This window comes from Chamaea fasciata, unplaced genomic scaffold (assembly GCF_029207755.1).
Source record: "Chamaea fasciata isolate MVZ Bird 193981 ecotype frontalis unplaced genomic scaffold, bChaFas1.0.hap1 SCAF_4, whole genome shotgun sequence".
Lineage (NCBI taxonomy): Eukaryota > Metazoa > Chordata > Aves > Passeriformes > Sylviidae > Chamaea > Chamaea fasciata.
Genome location: NW_027094089.1, coordinates 35,104,392 through 35,128,559, shown reverse-complemented (window position 1 = coordinate 35,128,559; position 24,168 = coordinate 35,104,392).

The window sequence follows — 24,168 nt, the reverse complement described above, 5'->3', positions numbered from 1 at the left end:
CCAGCTGTGTGCTGAACATTTTATCCATAAGGATACTGTGAAAGAGAGAATTGAAATCTTTACTAAAATGCACAAAGATTACACCTTCTTCCCGTGATCAGCTAGGTGGGTTACCTTGTCATAAAAGATCAGATTTCATAAGCAGGACTTTCCTCTCATGAGTCAATGCTGACTGTGACCGATGACTGCATTGTGTTCCAGATGTTTTTTTAACACCTCCCAAAATAATCTTCTCGATAACTTTACCAGGCATTGAAGCGAGACTGACAGGCCTGTAGTTTCTGGGGTCCTCCTTTTTGCCCTTCTTGAAAATTGATAGAACGTTCTCCGTCTTTCAGTCAGCTGGGACCTCTCCACATTCTGAAGACTTCAGAAGTCATTGAGTGAGGCATCACATTGACATCAGCCAACTTTTTGAGTGTTCTCAGATGAACTCCGTCATCCTCTATATGCTTATATGGATTCAACTGAATCAGCAGATCCCATACAAGTTCAGGGTTAACTGGGAATTGATCATTCTCACAACCATGGTCCTCCAGCTCAGAGTACTGGGGCACCATTGGCCCAGCATCTGTGCTGAAGACAGAGGCAAAGAAAGCATTAAATACCTCTGCCTTGTCCATGTTCCTGTGTGTGGGGTGACCATCCTCATCCTGTAATGGGCTGATGCTATTTCTGCACTATCTTTTGCTATTATTGTATTTTTAAAAACTCTTTATTGTCACCAATAGTACTTTCCAGCTCCCAGTTGGCTTTGGTCCCACAGATTTTATCCCTACAGTGGGAGCATCATTTCTGTATTCCTCCCATGTCACCTCATCTTGCTTCTACTGGGCACACACTGTTCTTTTTGGCCTTAACAGTAACAGAAGACCCCTGCTCAGCCAAGCTGGCCTCCTGCCTTCTCTGTTTGCCTTCTGACCTTTTGGAATTGCCCTTAAGAAGTGGTGTTTAAAAGATGACCAGCATTGATGGATCCCAACATATTCAACAGAATTTTCCCAGGGCACTTTACTCACTAGTTCCCTGAGCAGTCTGAAGTCTACTCTCTTCCTGTCCAGAGCTGAAGTTTTGCTGGCACTTTTCCTACCATCAACACAGATTTTAAACTTGATTGATTATTGATGTGGACAAGATGGCTGAAAACCACTGACTACAAGAGTCTCACAGTTAACAAGCAGAAAAACAAAGAATTGTCTTTCCTAATTGGCTTACTAAGTGAGAATACACAAAGTTATTATCCAGCTATTTTAGGAATCTTCCGTCTTTGTCTTGTCAGCTGTATGGTGTTCCCAGTAAACATCTGGCAAGCTGAAGTCATTCATAATGATTCTTCTTCGCCATATAAATATTTTAATACATTTTACATGTATTTATATGCATATAAATATATAAAAGTGATATTATATTATGTTCTGTTCTGTTATGTTATGTTATATTATTAATATATTTTATAGATGTATGTATGTGTAAATATGTACCTATATGCATATAGGTAAGTTGGAGACAGAAGCAAATAAATGCAATAAATGCAACAGTGGTTTGAGCTGTCAGAGGGCCTCACAAACCTTTCTGTCTACACCATACTTTTGCTTCTAAATGATCGTGTGTTATCCAAATTAAATTCAAATTTGTGAGACACCCTGAAAGACATAAAAAAATCCATCCAGTTCTAGATGCTTTCATGTTCCTTCAAAATACATTGAACACTCATTTCCTTTCTAGTGAGATAGAATTATCAGCAAAACACAAGCAAAAAAGAAATTTAGAAAAAGTGATTTTCCCTTTCATTTTGTGAGTTAATTTGAGACAAAAAAATTAATATAAATGTCACCATAAAACAAGCTAAGTCAAAAAAATAACTGCTTCAGTTAAATACTGAATTTCAGTAAAATACTGAATCATAATATTCTTGCTATACCTTAACAAGCTATAAAACCACGTGATTAGAAATGGGAATTTCATTGCATCCCATGCTGAACTTTCATCCACCTTAAAATCACTTTGTATGTTTGTAGTGTTTTAATACAAGCAAGTTTCTGATAGCCATGTTTTTATTAGTCTGGAAATGAGGGGGGAAGCTGTGTGATTTTGGAAGTTTCTTAGCCGGAGGTGGCTCAGTCTTAGCCTAGTTTGGAGAGACAATGTTTGTGGTGTTTGGTGCTGGGCTTCTCCTGCCCAGGGGTTTGGTACTGCTGTGAAGTTTCCCCTCACTGCCTTGCCGGTGAGGCCTCTGCTTACAGTGAACTGTCTATGGACTGGGGCTCTCTCTACAACACCTGCCCTCGCTGAGAGAGATCCCCACCACCTGTGTGGGTGTTTCCAAGGGAAAAGACCAGACGCCCAGCTCCTCTCTCTCGCTCTCGCTCTCTCGCGCTCTCTCTCTTTCTCTCTCTCTCTCTCTCTCTCTCGCTCTCTCTCACTCTCTCTCGCTCTCTCGCTCTGGAGAGAGCACCTCCCAGCTGCTGGTGGACTGGAACTTCCCCGGGGTTGCCATCATCAGAGTACCACACGTAAGAGCATGGGGAAACCAAGCACTCTCCCTTTCTCCCCCACTTTCTCTCTCTTCCCGAGGCTGGCATTAACCCCTGGGGGTCCAGGATGGCATTGGAACACACCATGAAGCCTCGGGGGAGTCATTGCAGCTGTGGCCTCTCCAGGAGCCCTCAGCATCCCTTGCCTCTCATGGTGGTAACTACACCAAAAAGGGAAAGTGCCTGACAGGTGGGAAAGGGCTGATATTGGGTTTTCTTTTCTTTTCTTTTCTTTTCTTTTCTTTTCTTTTCTTTTCTTTTCTTTTCTTTTCTTTTCTTTTCTTTTCTTTTCTTTTCTTTTCTTTTCTTTTCTTTTCTTTTCTTTTCTTTTCTTTTCTTTTCTTTTCTTTTCTTTTCTTTTCTTTTCTTTTCTTTTTTTGTTGCTGTTGTTGTTTCTCTGACTGTCTTCATATCTAATTACATATATATACATATATATATATACATACACACACAGATATATATATATATATATATATATATATATATATATATATATATATATATATATTCTAGTAAGGAATTCTTTCTTTTCCCCTATCTTTGCCGGAAAGCCCTGTAATTTCAAAGTTATAATAATTTCTAGGGAGGGAGTCAACTTTTCCATTCCAGGAAGTTTCCCACCTTTCTTGGCCAACACCTGTCTTTTAAATGAGAACAAAGAGTCAAGATGTTTTCTTGATTGAACAGGGAATAATAAATGTGTTAAGAAATAACTGTCTTTGATAGTAATGTGTTTGAAAATCTGTTGATTGCATACTCTTAGCATTGCTATTCTCAAAAAATTCTGGTATACACTTCCATAGCATAAAGCCCACAAAGATTACTATATGTCTCATAGCATTGTTTCAGTATCCATTTTACCTCAAAGAGTTCAAAGTTTCCCTAATGAGTTGTATTTTTGGGAAAAAAGGGATACCACAATTGTTTATGATATCTAGGCATTTGCAGATCTTAACTAGTAAAGACTTCAGTACCTGAAACACCTGTTAGTTTGTATGTGTCAAAGGAAGATATGAATGAAACGTTAAATCTGATACACACTGGTATGAAGTGAATGGGTGCCAGAAACAAAGTTAATGAAGCTAAAACAGAAATAGAGGAACTCAGGACTGCATTCATTGCAAAGAACAACAGAAGAGAGACAGTCACTGCCTATGAAAAAAGAATTTTAGCTCCAACCAAACAGAAAAATAAGAAACTGTCAATGACCTCTCAATGCTAAACAACCTCTACAAAGAACTTCCCATTTCTGCAGCACATTGAAGGTGGACAGGTAGAAAAGCCCTGGGTATAGTGAAGAGTTACTTTCATTTAAAAAAAAAAAAAAACCCTTTATTTTCTCTGTTCAGTCAATATATGTCAATCTGAATATTGGCCACATTTTTTTAATTATTCATGTTTTCTCAGTGCTTCCATGTGACCATGGAAGTTACATGTTCAGACAGAAATGTCATAGGAACACAAATATTTTATTTTAAAAATTTTAAGCAATGTCAATTTTTAAGAATATTTAATGGCTATACTTTAATATTACTTCAAAATCACCAGTAAAAAATTTCAAATAACAGTGAGTAAGTCAAATTTTCAGTAGCTTACATGATAAAATCCAAAATGGTCATCGAAATTTAGCACTGCCCTCTAGAGGTGATACATCTTTTTGGAAAACAAAGTCTGATTACAGGGGGTATTAAAATTATTAATTTAAGTATAATTTGTTGAAAATCAACCCTGCCCAACTTGTGCATACATTCAGATATAACTTTTAAGTTAAAAGAACTCAAACAAACAGCAAATAGACCCTGAAGCCTAAAATGGGACCTAGAAAAATATTATGTTACTTATGAAGAAATTATTTTCAATCAAGAAATCTAAAATGCAATACTGAATTAATACATTTTATTTCTTTACCTGCACTTGAAGAGCAGTTTGTAAAACTTCAAAATGAAGCCCTTGAGATTCATTTTTTCCCATCAAAGAGAAAAAAATAAAGGGCCCCGCATAATAGTGGCCTGATATTAAAAAAGAAAAAGGCAAAGGCGGTGAAACAATGAGGAAATAAAATTCTATGACAGTTTCTCCAGGAATAATGAATGGGTTTTTTTGAACCTTAAAACCAGGATGCTTTGATTTGTCTTTAAAAGGTAGTTTAATTTCTATTATTTTGTTAAGGATAAGGAATTATTATGTTAAAAGAAAATACAGTGACTTCTGTTCTTCAAGAGGAGAGGAAGCCAAACATGTTTGTATCTAATAACTTGATTGCTATTGATATAAATCCATATATTTCTAAGGACTACTTAACAAATACTTAAAGAATAGAAAATACTAAATGAGAGTATTGGGTGCACAGTTATTTGAAAAATTAACTTGATTTCACTCCTTTCACTGTCTCGCTGTCTTGCACTCCATGCTTCTTTTCCTCAAACAGAGAAGGGGTGGGTTTTTTTGTTGGTTTGGGGGTTTGGGGGTTTTTTTTGGTTTGTTTTGGGGTTTTTTTTGAGTTTGTTTCTTTGTTGTTTGTTTTTGTTTTGTTTTTGTTGTTGCTTGGGTTTTTGGTTGGTTTGGTTTTTTTGTTGTTGTTGTTTTTGTTTTGGTGGGTTTTTTTGTTTGCTTTTTTTGCTCTTTTTTTTGTTGCTTTGGGGTTTTTTTTTGTTAACAAGTGTCTCGGTTTAGGAAAGGTGTTCCCCAATTTAGTGTTCCTATTGACACAATTCAAGACATGAGCCATTTGCTCATTCCCGCCACTTCCTCCCTCTCCTCCTGCAACAGGTTGGAGAAGAGAATTGGAAGAAAAGGTTATGATTTGAGATAGGAAAAATTTACTGGAAATAACAATGAAATAAGAAATGATGAACAAGAATAGCAATATTAATAAAACATATACAAGAGCATTCATGTGTGAAAAAAACCTCACCCTGTGGGAACATTCAATATGTGGACCACCTCCAACTGGAAGAGACTCCCTCCTCCCAACCTTGGGAATGGCATGAAGTGGTACAGAATAATGTCTGTGTTCCAGGCATGCCCCCTCCTGCCTACTGCAAAAAAATTGTCCCCGTCCTGGCCCAAACCAGGACAGCAAGAATTTTCCATAGACTTTAAATTAATTGTTGAAGCAGTTATTTGAAAGAAAACTTTATCTAAGATAAAGGCTGGATTTGGGATTTTTTTTGCATTTTTCTACAACCCTCAGCCAGTTCAAAGGATGCTGTTGTGTGACAATAACTTGCCCTCTCTCACCCTCTGTCCCTTATGAGCTAGATGATTCTTAAGGTCTTTTTCAACCCAAACCATTCTATGATTATATAACCCATCCCAACCTAATCACTAGATTGGGAAATATTTTCCCAGAATGTTTAAACAAAACACCAACTCCCCTCCCTCCTCAATAAAACACGAAAATCCACAAAAACACCTAAAAAATCAAACAGACCAAAACAATCCCAGAACATGTAGCATCATAAAAGAAGAGTTTGAGGATAGTCTGTCTTTGCAGAGCCATAGTGGAAGAAAGACATAAGGAATTAGATTTGCACTTGAAGCCACATCAACCAGTACAGATTTCTAAGACACCAGTGTGCCAAAAAGTAGATATGAACTCAACACAACTGTCAATTTTCTTTCCAAAATATGAACCAACCATTGCTCTTGCCTTGTGATAGTCCAATTATCTTTTAGGGCAGGGGTGGTGGTGAAGTTTTCTGTGCATGAAGGTTCTGTGAAAGGTCCTTAAAAGTTAGGCTAAACTAATTAAACTTGTGGAGTTTTATGGCTGACCAACCTCACTTTTTAATTTAACCTAAATTGATCAACCACGCCTATTTCAAGTACTCAAATCCATTCAGAAGTTCATATTACACTAAGTAAATATTTACCAAGGATCTTCTGTGTGTCTAACTTAACATAAAGCCTGCTTCTCAAAGCCAGAAATATGGACTTATGAATCCCACTCTTTTCAGGGGTACTTGAGGTGTACCCTTTCGCGGGCACACATGGTCATTTAGAATTGGAAGAGCTGCGTAAGTTGCCAACTAGGTATATAAAAATATTTCATATCATATATTTTCTATATAATATTTCAGAATTTGAAAGAAATTTGTACCACTAAAGAAAACCTGACTTTTAGTTGAATATAACTTTCCACTTTAGAAATTTCTTCAAGTGGAATATTTTAATCACCTTAAAATGTGGGGCTACAGTGAGACTGAAAAGGAATTACAGATGGCAATCATAAATAAAAAGTGTCATGGACATGTTCTGGTAGAGACTTTAAAAAGGCTTTTAGTTTCATTTTGAATTTAATTTACTTGAACACGACAGTGTAATGGAGAATACTGGGATTAACTTCATTGGCAACTGTTCTACATGAAACCTAACAAACAAGATAACAAGCATTGTAGGGAAAATGATATTTGTTTCAATACAGAACCAGTCCAGGATTCCAGTATCAGAACAGGCTTAACCAACTAGCTAATCAATTCCCAGGTGCTGATAAACACATGATGCCATACCTGAAGGCATTACAAGTATACAGAAACAATAAAAAGGTGTCATGTGTTCACAAAAGATAAACTTGAATTTGCCTATAACCAAGTGTAAAGTGCAGGATATGGCCATTCAAGCATGGCATTTAAAAAAACTAAGTTTTCCTTAATTTTATGTATTAAGAAAACATAGATTTTATAATATAAAAATGTAGATATAAAATGTAGATTTTATCCGAGAATAGTCATCAGGTATTTAATATATGTATCTGTTTGGAAGTCTAACTCTACTGTTTCATTTCCTATCAAAGGCAATAGAAAAAAAAAAAGGAGGTGGGTACTGCAAGGATAGGAATAGGTATCAATCTAATTTAATTATTTTCTTCCCATAATCTGGACAGTCTTTGTCCGCCCATAGGGACCATGATGTCCTCAAGCTTGTGTTTCTGACTGAGAAACTGTTTCAACAAGACAAAATAAAACAAAACCAAAATGAAACAAAAAAACCCACACCACAACAATGAAAATAGCAACAAAACAAAATTAAACAAACCCCAAACACTTGAACCCACCAACTAAAAAAAGAAGGTGCAACAGACTATATTGCTAATGGTAGATTGTCAAGAGTTAACGTTTCTCCATCTGCCTAGTGGATCCAGGCTGACCAAGAACTGAATAGCATAAAAACCTACTTACAAGGAGGGGACCTCAAATGTCAAAACTTTTTATAAAGGTCTTATGAATATATATGAATACACCTGACTTGAAATACGTCATCCACTTTAAAAAAAAATCTGAAATCCAAATAGAAAAAAACAACAGATAAGTCACACAATAAAAAAATCCTCACAAACAAAAACCCTGCAAACCTTAATGAATTGTCTGTATGAACTACCATAAAACAAAGAAACAAAAAGTTCAAGATGTCCTTCAAAAGTTGGAAATAAATATTCAAATTATTGCCTACACATGGTAGATTTTATTATGCACATTTTCTCCTTGTTGCTAAGGCTAGGACCAGAAGAAACAATGATAAAATGGGAAGACAAATTATTTTTGACCTAAATGAAAAAAACATGAAGCACTGGAAAACTGTCAGGAAAAGATCCAGTCTCATAAAAATTCTCGGTCAGTTTCTCTGCCAGGAGATCTGACCACAACTCATCATTCCCCATGTTTATTTTATCTGGGTTTGTATGAAATCATAAATTAGAAGTTTGGGGGTTTTTTAATTAATAATTAATTAAATTTAATTAATTCATTTTAATATAAATGACAATATTAGTACAATCCTGTTTGTATAAAAACCTCAGTAATTAAAATAAAATAAATTTTGGCTCCAAAGCCAAAAAAGACAGACAAGAAAACTGCACCAAAACACCACTATGTAGACTGTGAAAGAGAGTCACTGCAGAAATAAATACAAAAGCGTAAAAAAACCCCTTATTGTGTATGTACTGAATTGACCTACTGCTTCACAGGTCAAATTTTCAGAACTTGCTCCAAAACTGTATGTATTTTCTGTTTATACACATAATTATGTAGCTGTGCATTCAGATCAGGGTGTCAGACACATGCAACTTGCAGATGGACAAAAAGTTCATGGTATGCTCCTCTTTAGGGATTAATTTGAAAAGATGGACCAGGATGACTATGGGGTGGGTGGGGAGTGAGGAAAGCACAGAGTTTGGCTGTTTATTCTCATAATCCCATTAATAGTAAATATTTCTTGAATGGAACAATTCATCCTCATAGCTCCTTGAAAAACATTGTCAATTATCATGTTTACAGAGAAGTGTGAGAAGAAAAAACCCTGAGCAACTTGGCTGTTGACAGCGTTGGTAAAAGCAATAGCAATGCACCAGAGTCCTTCAGAAAACTTATCCTTTGCTTTATCAACATTTCTCCATGCTGGGCAAGATGGATTAAGCATGACTCTAAGTCCTACTGCCTCCTAACTTCAGAGATTACAGCAGTGTGAAGTACAGCTGCACCAAGATTCTTCCATGCTTTTTCTGGAACAACATAAGGTTAGGGGCTTTGCTTAGCCACAGAATCACAGAATGGGTAAAGTTGGATCCCACAGTGGGATCATCGAGTCCAACCCTCCTGCTCAAGCAAAGTCATCCTAGAGCATCTATTTTGATATATCTTTTTATTTATAATATTTTCAATATATTGATATTTCATCATGATCCAGCTTCCTTTACTCCAAGAAAAGCCAGGCTTGCTCTCAGGCATCTGGGGAACTGCCCATCATTCTGCATCAATGAACAGAATTAAGAGAGCACAGAGACATATTGCAAGTATTTGCAAATACACAAATGCAGTTAGAGAAAATTGGAAAATCAGACAGTATGTCAGACTGAAGCAGAATTTTCAATTTCTTGATGAGGGATTTTTAATCTATTCCTTTTTATGGTCTTGAAGCCATGGTGCTTCTTGTTCTCTTCACCCAAGCCCTGGGCCATTTGTTACTTGCTGTTCTATTCTGATGATGTCCTACTAAACAGGTATTTTGACGCTCAACACACCCGAAGATTTTGCATAAAAGACTTTTAATCTTGAGAGAATCATTAAAAAACCTAGAACATCCAGGACACTTCTCTTAGCTCCTCAAAAAGTATGTTTTCAGTAGGGCTTTTTGTGCCTGTGCTTAATCCTAGTTTAAAATAAAGGTGAAGGAAATTTTTTGCTGCCAAGCACTAAGCATGAACCATCTCCCAGCAGGTATGAACAGCCCCAAACAGAATGACTCATTATTCAGGATCTAGTAAATGGGATCCCAATAAAAATCATCAAGTGCCATCTTTGCCACTGATAGCTTTGCCTGGTATATCAATACAGTGATTTTTCTTCACTTCAGTGTCTACCTGTCAGTGGTCTTCAATCTCATTTTCAAATGCAAAGTAGAACTGTCTGGTAAGGTTTCCTTTTGAGAAGTTAAATCACTCGTTATTTTCAAACCATTATGACTGCAAAGTACTGTTGAAAACTCACACAAACAACATACTTGTAGGGGACAGATGACACAAATGTTAATTTCAAGTAGAAGTACAAACACATTGGATTTTTCTCACACCGTCTAAAAGGAAAAGGTCATCACCTTCCTGGACACCATATCATGCATTTTCTGCACAGGTCTCATGAGACTTTGCATTATTATAAATGACTGCAGTTAGAGTTTTCAGCAGGATATTTGTGGGTTTCATCTGTAAAAGCTTAACAAAAAGTCCAAAGGGCACTATGGAAACAGCCACGACATACAAGAGGAATGAAAGTAAGAAGTGACAGGGAGAAGTAGAACAAAATCAAAATATTTTCTTTTCCCTCAGAAAAGTGTCTTACTTTTATTTATCAATTGCATCTAAAAATTTGTGATTTAAGGATCTAAATAAGAGATTTATTTTAAAAAATGCTTCACTCACTCCCTCAACCGAGCTTTCTTCATGTAACTACAATGAGAGACTAGCAAAACTGATTTGCTAGACACAATTTCCAGCAAAATTGCTGGGGAATGTTTTCTCAAATTTAATTAGTCAAGGCAATCTCAGAGAGATATAGGTAATGAAAACATTCATGAGTGTGCATGTGACAAAAAAGACGTGCTTTAAGCCAAACTTGCTTTTCATTGCTCTTTTGTCACATCAGAGGTTTTTATACAAAAAACATAGACTGTCCATGTATTCACCACATCTGGTGTCCCAGTTTGAGTTTTTAGTGAAAACACACAAAAATGTGACAAACTTTGATTGATTAGCTAAAGTGAGTGACAGCTTCCTTCTAAGAGCCTAGACCTGATAGCATACAGCAGCGCACAGGAACCCAAAATGAAGGTGTCAGCCAAGTGCAGTGGCTAACGCTAATTCTCATCAGGAGATCCAATCTTCACATCCTGTTCACATAGACACATAGAGCTGAGCTCTGGGTTATTCCAGTAAATTGTCAGAGCCTGACTTTTTTATTAAAACTCACTTTGGCTGACAAAATGCTGACAGTTTCAGAGAAAAATGCCTGTAATATTATACAGAGTGAAAATGTTAACCAGTAGGCAATGAGTAATCTTCAAAAATATATACTGTTTGGAAACTAACGTAATCCTGGGAATATCAGTAAAAAATGGCATGTTAAATATGTAGAGAGAACAGCAAATTGAGTAAGACCTTTCATGCTGGGTCTTGATAGTTACCCCTTCTTTGTGGAGAAATTATACAGTTTAAAAAAAACAGACCTGGAATAGATGGCTATAATAACAACTTTATATATATATATATATGTATATATGAACATTAAAACATTAAGTATCCTTATAGATATATCCATTCTAAAATAAGCCTCATTTCATAGAAAAAATTATGTTTTTCTAAGCAAAAAACAAAGCAAATTTCTTCTCATATTTTCTTAAGTTTTGCTAGAAGATATTGGCAGCATGTTCTCCCTTTCTGGCAGGATTGAGGGTGAAGAATGAAGGTTCACTCCTCAAGAGTGTGAAAGAGATGTTCATATTTTCTGTAAAGATGAGACCCTTAAAATTAAATTAGAGATGGGCAGAAAAGATTTATCTTATTAGAAACAAAGTCGTTTGTTTCCAGCTGGTTGAAAGAGTCAGAGAACCAAGCTGTCCAAAATATTCTGGCAGCCTGTTGAGTACTCTTTTCCCAGAAAAAAAAAAAATCACAAAGTGCACATCCCCTGCCCAGTTCAACAGGATTTTCAATCATTTTGAGAGATAAGATCCAGAATACTCCCTAGACTCATTCATTTGGCATGGATAAGGCAAGAAAATTCTCTCTAGAAGTCCAGAAAATTATGTCTAATGAAAAATGACTACTGCTTAATTTCTGCAGTCTGGACTGTCTGGACCAGCATTCTCTTGTCACTGTTCTCACTCCTTTCCCATACCCAGCTGTCCACTCCTGAGCATTTCAGCTAGAACACCTGTACCATTAAACTTTGGTCAGAACTGCTTTGGCCCCTGCCAGCTACATCTTCCAAAGCTGACGTTGGTGCAGAGGACCACAATAAGATGTCCATGGGGCCATGCTATTTGAGCATCTTTCCATCATAGTTGTTGGCCACTGTCTGGTCCACCTTCCAGAAGATTTAAATTATTAATATTTAGCTCTAAGGACTGTTTTCCTTTCTGCCTCAAAACAAAACACAATCATAATAAAGGAAATTAGGAAATTGCTTTCCAATTAAATAAATTAATTTAACTTCCACAGCCCTACTCCTGACAAATTAAAGTGGTTTAATCTACCAAAGTTTCCTTGAACTCTGTAAACCCATAGATTGGAAGATAATTTCTAACACTCTCTACCGGTACTCCATCTGGAAAGGGAAAGAAAGTGGTGGACACAACAGATACTCCTTCATTAAGTGTATTCTCAACTTGCTGGCTGCATTTCATCTGTGAGGTTAAGCATCATTCAATAGGCATCATGAGGAAGCTTGTCAAGAGTGGATCAAAATTGACAACATGGGGTGATGTGCACAAATCCAAAACATCTCTCAGACTTTTGCATTTGTACAATTCAGACTGTGGATAAATCTCATTTTCACAAACCTTTTTTTTCCTTTAAAGCAGGAGAAACATGCACAAATCTAAGTTAAATACATTAAAATTCACTGATGGTTTGAAATGCAGACATACATTCACCTCCACACTTTGCAGATGTTCCCTTTCCATGTCACAGTCATGCAGCAGGCCTGGCTATCGGATGCTTTACTGGCGCATACTCACATTTTGCTCTTGAGCCCAAATTTCAGTCTTCTGTGCATAAACTTTTCTTCCACTCAAATTTTCCTGAAAATGACATATCCTAAGCAGCTGGCTTTATAATTGCATAAACCAAGCACACACCAACTCATCAGCTGGAAGCAACCAGATCTCCTTCTGTTCTGCTCTTGCACTACTTGGTCACAGGGTATCAAAGGCACCAACTTAAAGCAGCCATGAAAAAAGTCAAATATAATCTGAGAATGTATTCCTGTTAGACCCTAGGTAATATTAATATCACTTCTCAAAATACCGGTGGCTTTCACCTGGGCTATTTTGTGTTGTTCTTGTCATCCGTTTCAAGACAGATTAATCCAAAGGGAACATATACAGAGAACAGCTAGTAGGATGATCAGAAAAAGAAATAACCTCTTTTAAGATGTTGCAATTATGTGGGTCTTAAGCTTAATTAAAAAAAAAAAAAAAAAAAAAAAAAAACAAAACAAACAAAAAACCCACAAAAAATGTTGAGTAAGGGGCAGGAATGGGAAAAGGTTTGTACATACATTGGAAGTCAAGAATAGATGGAGAGAAAACATAAGGAATAAATATTTACCCTGTACAAGAATACAGGAATAATAGAAATGAGATTAATTGGTCATAGATAAATTCAGCTGAAAGCAAATTTCCTAGCCATCACAGCAGAACATTTAGGAACAATTTTAATTTATAGCAGCAAGAACAGAAACCTTCAAATAAACTTGATGAAAAAGTTCCTTCAAACACTAGACCTCATCAGCCAGTTTATAGCACATTTACCTGGTGCCTGATGAAGGACATGACCAGAGCTAAAGATACAAAGAAACATCCCTTCTTATGAGCATGTTTATCACTTGCACCCTGCACTTGAAGTTATCATTTCAACAGTCATTAGCAGTCAGTTCCCAAATATGAAATAAGAGTTCCCCATCAGAGTCTGCATTCTGTCTAGTAAAAAGTATGACGACCCCAGAAGAAAATTTGCAAGTGAATAGAAATGCTATTTTTAGGTATGGATACACATACATCAGCAAAAGACACCCCCTGATTCTAGTACTAATTAATGGACAGAAACTTCCCCAAACACTATGACTGTTTACTTTTACTTGAAATGCCGGAGAAAATGGAGTTATAGGGCTTGAACTGATAAACCAGGCTTTGTTTCAAATTGCTTGGCTGTCAGTTCTCATGCAGTTAACATCCGTTAAGCAACGGGGAAAAGGAAGGCTAAGGATACCGGACAGAACACATATAAAAATTCTTGTAGTAAGATTAGCTGGTTTTATCATTGAAAACTGGTGTTTTGTTGTTTGTTAGTTTTGGGATGTTTTCCAGTCTCCAGATAAAAGAAAAATTTCAAAGATATTACTTTGTGATCATCACTGAAAGTGTGTAGTAATTCAAAATTCATTTTGACAATTTGTTAGCTGATGCAGTTCAGATATAATGAAGACATCTCACTAAATTGCACAGTAAGCATGCAGAATTATGCAAATTAACAGACATATCCATCTAAGTCAAAATTTCACCATTAAACCCTCTTTTTTTCCCATGTGCCTTTTAATAGCTTTTTTCTACTATATGTGTTCTTCCCTCTTTTATTGATCAGCCTGTACAGATTTGATGTATTGGATTGTTACAATTTTAAGATTTTATTTTTTTAGTATCTCTTTGGGTAACTTTTTACTGTTTAGTACAAAAAGTCATATCAAAACTCCTCTGGATTACAAAGTCAATACTGATGCCAAAGTTCAACACTAAAATACCCAGCTGTGAGCATAAGACCCTCCAATGTTGACAGGGATTATACACTCATTAATCAAAGCCTGTTTAAACCCTTGACTTGGACACAGTTCCCTAAAACTCATTGCACTTAACATGATGTTTAGGTTACAAGCCTAGTTATCAACAAACTTACTAGTTAAATATGTAATTCTTCAAATCACTATAATTAACATACAGAAATGTGAGAATTTTGGGTTATTTTTGAAGCAGAAAGCTATTTCAGTAACTAGAGACAAAAGACAATGCTGTCAAAGTTTTACTTCCTGAAACAATGCATACTCTGTCCCTTCAATATCAAAATATGAAGCAAGTTTCTCAATTCATGTTGAATATGCAATTCCCACCCATTGCAGCTCTGTTCCTTATCATCCTGGAAAATCCCACTGACTGCCACCTAAAGTTTTAGGGGAAAGATGAATTTTACCTGTCCTGTCAGCATGAAGGACGTCTGATCCCATCACTTAATCTTTTGTCCAGACAAGTGAGGATAAAGGCTTTCCAATTTCTTCATCTGATTGCATTAAAGGCTGAACTAACAAATATTAGTAGTGGTAGTAGTTGTAGTAGTAATAATAATAATAATAATAATAATAATAATAATAATAATAATAATAATAATAATAGTAATAATTAAAAAACATATGATTGTGTAAACATCTAATTGGTTTCTTATTTAATAACAGAAACTATCACGGTGCATGAACTCGCTTATGTCAAGTATAGAACACCTATCTGTTGTGATTTGTGCTACATGCACAAGCAAGTCTGCAAACGTTTTGGATAGCTGCACATTTAGGCAAAAGGCCCTAAGTTTGGAACAGTAGATGGGAAAAAATAAGCAACAGAAAAAGGGCAATGGGACAAGACAATTGTAGAATATTAGGTGGAAAACTACAAGTGTTAAAAGAAATAACTCTTTCATAATGGAATAAAATACTCATGTGAATAGCAAGAATTTATTCTTTAAACAGCAAAACCTAGCAGCAGACCACTAAATTCTGTAACACACAGGGTATCTTTGAAGGTGTTTGCTTAGCTGACATGGAGCAGCTGTTTGGAATGATACCTGCCATAGCAAATACACACAACTTATTGTGCTTTCTGCTTCTCTGCATGTGAATGAACCTTGTTACCCTATGGCCTCTTCACTCAAAGTCCAGATTTTATTGTTCTGTGATGGTATCGCAGATATGCCTTGCAGTCTAATCTCAGAGGATGTTTACAGAAATTCTTATGAAGAAAAACTAATGGGTGACACAGTCAGATAAGTTGGGATTGATTTCTTGGCATTGGGCTGTGGAGGAATTCCTTCTTCGAATACCAAGATTGAAATAAATAAATAACTAACTAACTAACTAAATAAATAAATAAATCTCAAAGACAAAGGATGGTAAACCCAGTCCTCAGCTTCTCTTTTACTGGCCATCACCAGTGTCTTCTATCTTTTTAACCACATTTGTACCTTGTAGTTTTGCTTTTCTTGTTTCACCCTTCTCCTCATTTTACTCTTTATTTAACTTCCTGGTTCTTCTTCAGGATATTTTTCAGCATACATCTCCTCAAAATCATTTTGCTAGTGCTGCAGGTTTTTTGTTTTGTTTTGTTTTGTTTTGTTTTTAATAGGAGCAATTGCTAAAACATCTTATTGGGTTACAGCTGACAGAGGTAACAGGGGATTTTCTTCTGTCAACTGCTGTGCAGGACACCTGTAAAAGAGCACAAAATCATTCTCAAAATTGGGGTCAGTGTTAGGTACAATAAGAGAACAGAATATGATCCCCAAAAGGTGCTTACATATGTGTGTGTAATGATCCAATTAGTGAGACATACCTTTGCCCAAATTAAGGTGCAAATGAGACCATATGCCAAAGTCAATAGTACAGACTATATTTAACAATGAATGTTAGGTAGAGAGATAGAAATAAATAAAAAACCATTTGTGTATGTGAAGGAGAGAGAGAGAGAGTGTGATCAAGCAGAAGATAATCAGTGCCCACAGATCCAGCGGTGTCCCTTTGGTCCTTCTTCACCCTGGTCTTCTCAGTGGTGGGAATCTCAAGGTTGTTCAAATTTTTTTATTATTTATACATTTTAGAGAACAATAGAATTAATGTTTATTGCCTACAGACTTCTCTTATGCTTCTGGTTAAATTATTCCCTTGCTTCTAATGCTGACTAGTCCCATTCTCAGTCTTTCACCTGCTGTGTGTTGGTGGGTTTCTTGGATCAGTGGATTGTATATGCCACCCACCAAAATAACTTATTACTCTGTCAGAACTGATTCCAGCATAGTTTCTGAGTTGGCCTTCCTTTGGGCCCGTAAGTTCTACATCCTTTTTGTCCATTACCAGTGGTACATTTTTCTCCCCAAGTTTCATTAACCTTTCCCTTGGTCTTAGATAATAGTGCACCTTTATCTTATGTCAAGTTCCCATCGTGGTGGCATAACCTGAAGTCCAAGTTGCAGGCATCCATGGAGCTGTATTTCAGGGAGGTGTTAAATAGTCATTGGTTGTCGCAAATGCCATCTGTCCCATAATTTGGTGTGAACTTTGACTGGAGATACCTGTACGAGCATCTTTACACAGTTTGTCACAGCAGGAATTTTTGTCTGGATGCATTACCCAGGACAAGCTAACCAGATCTTGCCTACACCAACGCTAAAGATAAAATCATCCTGTCACTCTGTTCTGTGTTTATCTCATGTCAAAGACCTTCTGTGGCCTTGGCAGTGTTTGAGACAGGCAACTGCACTCCTAAAGTTCTTACAGAGTGTGGGTGTAAACCCAGCCTCCCTGATTCATTTAAAGTAAATTTTTAGATGTAGAGGATTAAATAAAGATTGAGACTGAGATTTCATGAAGTTCTGACCTATTAGCATATAAACTCCCAGCTATCAGAGAATGGAGATCATAAAGCAGGGAACATCCTTATTTGTGCGCCCTAGAGAGCAGAAACAAATTGGTTTTCCAGAGAGGCCCCCCTACCACCTATTGAATGGCCACTTACATTCCCAGCTGTGTTCAAACCACAGAAATTTCTAATGCTTTATTTAATGGGGACATAGGAGAGCTCCTTTTTTGAAGCCACACTATGCTGACATTAAAAATTACAGTGATTTTCTTCAGTTTGCACAGTGTCAAGGATCAGCCTTTCTGCCCAAGCTGTCCCATTTAGGGTACCAGAGAGCATGGGTAACCAGGCTGATGTCCAGGACATTGGGATTGGGAAAAAATGGACTTTCTGTTGGCTTTCTGATTCTTGCCAGGCACTGTTTGTTCCCAGACAAAGAGCTACCAAGGCCCTCAGGCATACCCTGGGATTTTATTCACCACCTAAGGTGCTTGTTTTGATGAATTAAAAGCAGCTAATGAATCTTATACTTAAAATTTATTACTCATATCTAAATCACCTGCCACTGACTCAAACCAGCTTTATATATTTTTGCAAATCAGAAGTGATGCCTTTTGGTGGCAATATTCTAGAGATATAAATACATTATAAAAAAGCTCTGGGTTACTTATAGATGTTATTTCCTTTGGTTTGCAACTTATGCTTTTGTGCCTGAATCTATGTATTTGTGCATTTTTACCTTCTGAGGACCCACAATGCAACTCTGAATGCCAAGGCACACATTTGTGTAAGAAGCTATTTAACCTATGATTCATATTGAGGCATGAAAAGAAGAAATGGATTGAGGTGAAAATACAGGAAGAAAATACATTGATGGAAGCAGGGCAGGGCAGAACAAGCCAGCTTTTGATTTAGAAAATACCCTTAGGCACTCATATTCTGAAGTATGGAAAAATGCAAAATATTTAGGATACCATGTACAATATAATGAGTGTTTAGTGTTTTTTGTGGTTGACCAGTTTTCCCATGACTAACTAGAAGGAAAGTGAAAATGGGAGAAACCTTGAGGCTCTTCTCAGAAACCGAATCAGGGTCCTTCATTGATTTTCCATAGTTCATGGCTCTGTCAATCCCAAAAACAAACATTGAAAAAAAGCAGTATCATGGAATTTCAAGCACCCGGCTGATTTGAATGAATCCAGCTGAAAAATCAAAACATGTACTGCGAAAAGTAGTGGTGACATTTTTGCTGACATCCTGATCTCTCTCTTTATGCATTCATACCCTTGATCATTGCTGATACTCTGAATTATTTTCTGTGCTAACGTAAATATTTTCCCACAAATAGCAAATTTAAATAAACAGTGCATTTCCATTGAAGCTATAGAACCGCAGAAAACAAATTGCAGAAGTTTCCAGTTTTACTGGAAATAAGATGCCTTCCAGGAACAGTCAAAGAATAAAGAATGGTACTTGCTTTTTGTTTCACAAGATATAGAACAACCAAAGGCAGTGGATAGTTCAATATAACAGAAATTGCACAGCTCTGCTTTTTTCCTTTTGTAGACAAGAGTTTTGTTGAAGAGTTTTAACAAACAATTTTCACTCTATTGATACTTTGAATGTTATAATATGCATCATCTATAAATTAAAATCATACCTGTATTATGGATCAAATGATGCTAAGAAGGAACATGACTTAAACACTCCAGAAACATTCTCTTATAACTTAATATACAAGAAATGTCTTTTCCATGTTTATAGAATAACTTCATAATTAGTTAAATACAGCTTTTGCTAACATTACTGCTATAATTTCTAAGCACATATGGATATATGTATGTATGAATGCTCTTTTTAAAATATTTATGCAACTGTGTATTTAGAAATGAACTGCTCTTTAGCAAATGAGTGTTAGTGAGCCTGTCAAAACACAGTTAGTTCTTTTATGGTTATTTGTATTTAATTTTCTACCTGCTACAATAAAAAGATTTAAATGATATGGCAAACAGCTAGCGATTTCTCTACAGGGTTTATCACAGTGCTTTATTAACATAGCATACGGATTATCAAGCAGCTGATGTTATTCTCTAAGAAAAAATAACCACAATTAATTTCCTTCCCAAATTCCTTACTGCCCCAAATACTAAAAAACAGTGATACGTAGGAATTTTAAAAAACCCAACAGAAACAAAACAAAAAACCCCCCTCAGAACTCCTTGCCTGATAAATGATAGGAAAGTTTGACAGATCAGAACGTTACGAAGCAGCCTAAAACATTTGGCACAACGTGTGTCTGGCATACAGAGACTGCTTGTCAAATGCCTATGACTCCATACAGCAGCTAGGGACCCTATGGAGCAGCAGATGGACCATTAAGGTAGTATTAATGTAGATGCCATCAGTTTTCAGTTCTGACTGGGACATACTCTTTAGAACTATGAGCAGCTGCTGCCATTTATTGTGACAGCTTCCTGCTAACTTTTGCCAACTGGCACAATCTGACTCTTTGTACCTGAGCTATAAAATGTGTGACTTCCACAATTTTATTCCTCCAGAGAACCCTTTTAATAATCCCCTGAAAAAGGAATAAGGCATTTATCATCAAAGTTGATACACATACCATATAGTTCTATTGTCCTTTCACACTGACTGTGGATTTTACATCAGAGGTAAGAATAAGCTAGCTTCCTGTATCATACACAATGCCTGAAATAAGCAACACTGGTGAGTCCTTAAACTGCATTTAAATGAGCTGCATTTCAACTACTTGAAATTTTATTTCAAGTTTTTGATTTAGCTTACCTTTTGGAGGAAAAAAAATCCAAAAAAAATGGAAACAAAAGAGAAAAGGAAGCATATTTCATTTCATTAATACACAGAAAGAAAAGTGCTTTCTTTTTAACTGATTCTTTCTGTTAATGAGCACAGGTCAATATTACAATTATGAAGGGATTTTTGAACACCCACTGGTCTACTTAATATCTAAACATTCCTTCCGTGGCAATCAAAGCTGTCCATTCTTGCAGTGTCTTTACTGCGTAGCAGGAATAGTGAATTATAAATGATAAGTGATCATGTGTTTGTTATAGCTCACACTATAATTTTAGCAAAATATGCAACAATACTACTGGCAGAAAAAAAACCCACCCTGTTGTATATCCCTTTGATCCAGCTAGACTTCTAGGGATACATTACATCATTTGATTGTGCCAAACAAGAAAGCTAACAGTATAGCACAGCATAAGGTTTGACATACAATAAGAGCTGCAGCTAGTCATTATAAAAAAATGGCTGGCAGACATTCATTATGCTGAGCTAACACTCTTTTGCTTCAAATCTTCCTGCAATTGGACTAATAATGTGTGCATGGACTTCTATTGCAGAATTTAGTTGCTTGGTGCTACACTAGGCATGTCTACATGTGTAATGTCCCCAAAAAATAAATCTGTGAGTCGAATAAACCCATTTAAAAATTCCTGTTCTGATATGTGGAATGGGAGTATACGCACACTATGAAAAATACAGAGGATAAAAGTGTGGAGCCTGCACATATTGGGAAAACTAAAAATCAAGCAACTAATTATTAATAGAAATCTTTTACATGTGGAGAAACATTTGAAACAATATGAGCAGTTCCAGTAGAAAATTAAATCCTGAATATTGCAATGATTGCACTTGCAGTATAACTTAACATTTATATGTAGTATGCATCACACACGTAGACTTACTATATTAGAATTCTCTTCAGATATATTTTTTTATATTATTAACATTCTTTGAGTGAAGGTTATCCTAAAATTGTAATTCTTTTCATATGTGTATGAACCTAAGCAATTGTTCAGCGTGCAGAATAGTATCTGCTCTAGGAAATTAGGATTATGTAAAGTGATGCATGGATAATAGTATCAATCCTAACAACTCAGAAGGAATTTAGAAAATCTCAATATTTACTAGGATTAAGGATTTACACCCTGATTTTAGTGGTTTACTCAACATAAAGAGCAGCAATGTGCTTAAATATCATCAGATAATGGCCCTCAGGGTGATGAACTGAAAAGGCATCCTTGTTCAAGAACGACCTTTATCATCCACTCAGGTTCAAAAGCCTGCTCAAGACGCACTTCAGTAAGTATGCTTCTTAAAAATGAACCAACCAACCAAACAAACAAGAAAACAATGAGTAAAGCACAGATGTAAATGCTGTTCTGGGTGAAACCTGGAGTGGGAGGTGGTAGGGAGGGAAGGAGAAATGTAGGCAGAGGAGAAAGGGGTGGTAACACTCTGTGGGAACTTATATGCAATGAGTACATAGACATCACAAGTACTTACCTTACATAGCTAAGAATGAGCTAAATGAAATTATACATGTTACATAACTAGTTCTTTAGTTAAGTAAATGGCCATTCAAACTTTCAGCACTTAATGTAGCAGATAACACATGTGTATGGCAAAATGCCCACAGAATATCACAATAACAGTTCCTGACTTTAACTTTACTTAAAACACCCCTTTATGAGTAGTATTACTGAAAATACACTCATTCTCACATGTGCCACTGAATAATCCCTGGGATTTTTCCATCTGTTTGTTTCTACAGAGTGTACAAAAAAATAATATTTGTATTTACAAGAACAGATCCATAAACAAAAAATGTGGATCAAAAACCTGAGTTTTATATGTACCCCTTTGAGACTATGAACTTAGTTATGTGGAGACAGAGAAAGACACAGTTTAATGTTTTCCAAAGCTGTCACTGGCACTGAGAAGTCGCACATATGAAAGTGATTCTTCCACTGATACTGTAACGTAAACTATAGAGATCCGTTTAGGTAAGAAAGATTTTTAATGTCATTGAGTCCTTAGCTAATCCATTTAAAATCCTTTTTCTATACTCAACATGGCAAAGTAATGGGACATTAATTGTTTATAAACTTCCTACAGCTTATATAGAAATTATTTTTCTACACGATTACCAGTTTTTATACCCTGTGCTGTACTCTGCTCTACTATAAACTAAGCATGAGCATAAAAGTGACTCCATGTAAGAACTCAATTCAGGTTTTGAACCCAAGTAGGAAAACACTTCCAGGTTATAAAACTGGCTAAAATTATAGAGCATTTTTGTTGCAAGGACAAATATATAAAATCTGATTTCAGACCCAAAACATCAGTAACATTTTGTAATTTGAGAATTTCTAGACAACATTTCTTTCCCAAGGAGAGAAGTAAATATTTGAGTCAAGTTTTTTCTTGTTTCTTACTGAGCAATCAAATCAAATGAATGCTGCAATATTAACAAAGATTTTAATATGAAGAACAAGATTTTTAGTCAATTTAGTCAACTGCTTAACACGTGGCTCATGAAGTGGAGTGGACGGAGGAAAAGAGAAATTTCTCTTTATTTAGGAAATATTACTCCTCAAAAATTTAGCTGATTGTAAATTGTAAAAAACAAAAATAGCTGAAAAAAAGATGTTCCACCCAAAATTCGAAGTCAGCCCTAAATTTTTGATATATTAAAATGCTTTTTCCTTAGTAATAATCCGCATAAATATTCCACTGCATGTGATGATATAAAAAGTTATATGCATCAGCAGAACATTAGAAAACATTCTAAAAAAAAGAAGGTATGTATATGCAAAAATGTTTTCCTATTTTACTCCCTTTCTTTATTATTTTTTTGACTTAGGAGTCTGAATATAGTGTTATATTTTATTTTTTAATTAAAATTACCTGTCTCATAGTCTTTCAAATGTGCTAAGCTTATAGTCTCAATTCAATTCTTTGAGCAAGAACACTGTATGAAATTACTATCAGAAATGGTTTGGATTGACACTCATATCAGCAATTCCCACCACAGAAGACTAGAACTCAGTCGTGAGTGGGACAAAAAGACCTTCTGGAGTTTCTAGCTTGAAAGTTGAAATATATTAGTAAAGAAGTGTGAAAAATCTTTACATCTAAGAACAAAAAAATGTTTCATATTTTTAGAGTTCCATCCAGACCACTATCCAGTGACCAAAAACAGATGTCTAAGGAAGAAGGGAAAGCATATAATATTTCCTTCAGCAAACTCTCATGGAAGTTTCAGTGTCAAGAATATGAGAGACAAAATTTTCATTTTGCTTAACAGCCTTTACTTCTTTCATGAGTTTGTGCTCTTGCTTTTTAACCTGGGAAAAAAAGTCTCATCAAATGCTGTATTGAAAATTTATTCCACCTTTGCTTTTTTTTAGGTGTTAGCTGCTAATTTCATTCACTTACTCCTGGTTTGTTTACTTAAAAAAAAAACTTGGTTAATGAATTTCTTCTTATCATTTCATTCATGTTTCTGTCATTCTTGACTACTTCAAGAAGAAGAAGATGAATACAAGAAATGGGTGAATAAAAATAAAACTATTAATATTAAGATGCATGATCTTTGGCCCAGCTGACGACACAATCAGCACCAACATAAATACAGAAAAAGGAACTTACGCTTATGTGGGAAATGGACAGGATATCCCCTAAAAACAGCCCATACATACAGCAATCTGTATTGATCAGAAAATGGGAAAGCACAGCAGCTTCACACTGTGTGCTTTTTTTTTTTTTTCTGTGTGCAGTATTATTTTCATTATACTTTTTCTGAGTTTGGAGACTTATTGGTTAGAGGAACAAGACACGGCTTCTGTTCTAAGCCAGGCAAGGCTATTTTCTATCCAACAGAAGATGAAAGTCACTGCTGACCCACAAGATCTGCTTTGCA